We start from the raw sequence: 2,373 nt of genomic DNA, 5'->3' as shown, positions 1-2,373 counted from the left end.
CAAGGCTGAGATGGGGGCAGGGAAGCAATTCACTCACTGCAGCAATAGCTGGTTAAAGCCAGAGTCACGTCAGAACTGGCACCCATGGAGCCCTACAAGAAGCCATACAGGGCTGCAGCATTCAGCATAGTCACAGCAAAGAGCACACTGCAGCAACCATGAGTCCCAGGGAGAGAGGCTGTTAAACTGCACTTCTCTCTGGAGATGTGACAGCTACCAGGCAGCAGGGTAGAGCCCACTGCCCTCCCCAGTGGCAGGAGATGGTGAACAGTTCTTCACAGGACAAGAGCAAAGGGTGAGTGAAGCAATCCGCATGTGCTGCATTAGCAGCAGCGTTGTCCACCCCTCAGCACTACCTGCAGTACTCGGCTGCAGGACAGCAGGGATGCCACGCAGCCTGGTTCAGCGCAGGGCAGGAAGCCACATCAAGGGCTGTTAAACCCACACCACTAACAGGTCAGCCACCCCTCTGTGCTGGAAGCTGACAACGACCTGCTCACCCTAGCAACCCCAGTAACATCTACAGGTTGCTCTGTACCCTCAGCTGTGAGAGGAAAGGACTCAACGTGCAAAACCACAAGTAAGAAAAACAGTGCGCATCTCTTGACCGATCTGCAGGGACCCAAGCCTCCCCAGAGTGCAAGCCTTCGCCACAGCACCTGCCTGCGGCACTGGCTGGGAGCCCAGCTCTGCTGCCCCAGGCTGCACAGTGAGTACTGCTCAGCTGGAGCTGTCAGCGTCACCAGCCTTAAAAGGCTGCAATGTGACAAGAACCCAGCAGCAAGGTCCTCAGCCAGAAAGCAGCTGTAAACCGTTACTGCCAGAGAAACCAGACATCCTGCTGGCTGCAGCCTCCCCTGCTCTATCTGGGGAAGGAAACCAAGTGCGTGGCTTGTCCGTCTCTCCAGACCACAGCCAGGCAGGCAGCAGAGCAAAAGCACCCCAGAGCAGAGCAGGCACACAGGGGAAGAGGTTGAGACCAGCTGGCACATGGGGGCTTGTGTCCACCCGGGCCTCAGCATGGTCAGCTGTCAGCTCCCATCGGTGCAGATGACATTCACAGGTGCTCACGGCACACCAGTCCAGCACAGCATGGACCAGCTCCCGCCAGATAACAAGGGCCACCCTGGGCCCAGCAGCCCTCAGCACAGGGGGAACGGCTCCCTCGGGGCCAGCAGGAAGACATGGGAGCTCCAGGGCAGCTACAGGCTCCATGAGCTTAGGGCACAGCCCAGGCCCTCACCGCAGGCAGCACAGCAGAGACACAGTACTTTCCACACTTGTGCATGGCACCCCATCCAGCACTCAAACCCAAATGACAACAGTAAAAAACTCAGTTTATTTCCCTATAAAGGCAGAGCTTTCCATTAAAAAACAGCTCGTTTCACTTGTGAGAGGGTGTGGGACTGAACTGCAGGGGCAAGGCCTTCCTCACTCACTGCTCCAGGCCAAGAGCTATTGCTCCCTAAGGGTCACACATGCTGAGCAAGTCTTCCACCATCTCCAGGAGGCTGCTCAGCCTCAGCTGGTACCCAATTCCCGCAATGAGGAGCAAGGCAGGAGAAACAAGCATCCTGCAGGCTCAGAGGACATGGGGTGGCTCTGCCTGCACTGGGAGTGGGCAGAGCGAGGAGCACCGGTCCACCAGCCTGAGCTGGGAGCAGGGAGCAGCAGCAGTTTGAGGTGGTTCATGCAAGTGGAGAGCAGGACAAGGAGCAGGTGTCGCAGTCTGTGCACTGCATGGCAGCGGTGCCAGCAGACCCCGTGCCTGGTGGGCAGTGCCGGTGGCAGAGGCAGGCACTGTCTGGCCCGGGTGCAGGCACAGGGTGAATCCTGAGTGGCTGGTCCATTGCTGCAGATATTGGGCTTAGCCCAGGGGAGTCTTGGGGCCAGCAGTCCTGGGGCCAGTTGTGGGGAGGTCTCCAACCCCTCCCAGCCCCTTCCAGCTGTCTGGGGGTTGCCCCAAGCGGCAGCATAGTAGCTGTGCAGTAGGAGAGCTTGCTCTGGGCACAAGAGGTGCTGACTCTGGAAAGCAAGAGGGAGGAAAACCCGGTCTATGACGCGTGCGGTTAGGAACCCAGCACAGCCTGGGAGGGGAAGCAGACCTTCTCACATGAGCCATCAGCCCCCTCCCGCTGCAGAGGACGTGCTGAGGAATGCAGCAAAGCAGCATTGAAGGAAAGAACTTACCTGCTGGGCTGTGGCCTCCTCTCCCCAGCTCCTCCATCCTGCTTTGGAAGAGAACAGAGCACCCATCATACCCCACGGCACAGCAGTACCAGGCACTGAGAGTGCAGAAGGCCATAGTCAACTTGCTACCAAACCCTTTCCCCAGGCCAGCCTGTCCCGAGACTGCAAAGCCACATCTCCTTC

Source organism: Fulmarus glacialis, unplaced genomic scaffold, assembly GCF_000690835.1.
Source record: "Fulmarus glacialis isolate BGI_N327 unplaced genomic scaffold, ASM69083v1 scaffold1938, whole genome shotgun sequence".
NCBI lineage: Eukaryota > Metazoa > Chordata > Aves > Procellariiformes > Procellariidae > Fulmarus > Fulmarus glacialis.
This window is presented reverse-complemented; position numbering follows the sequence as displayed.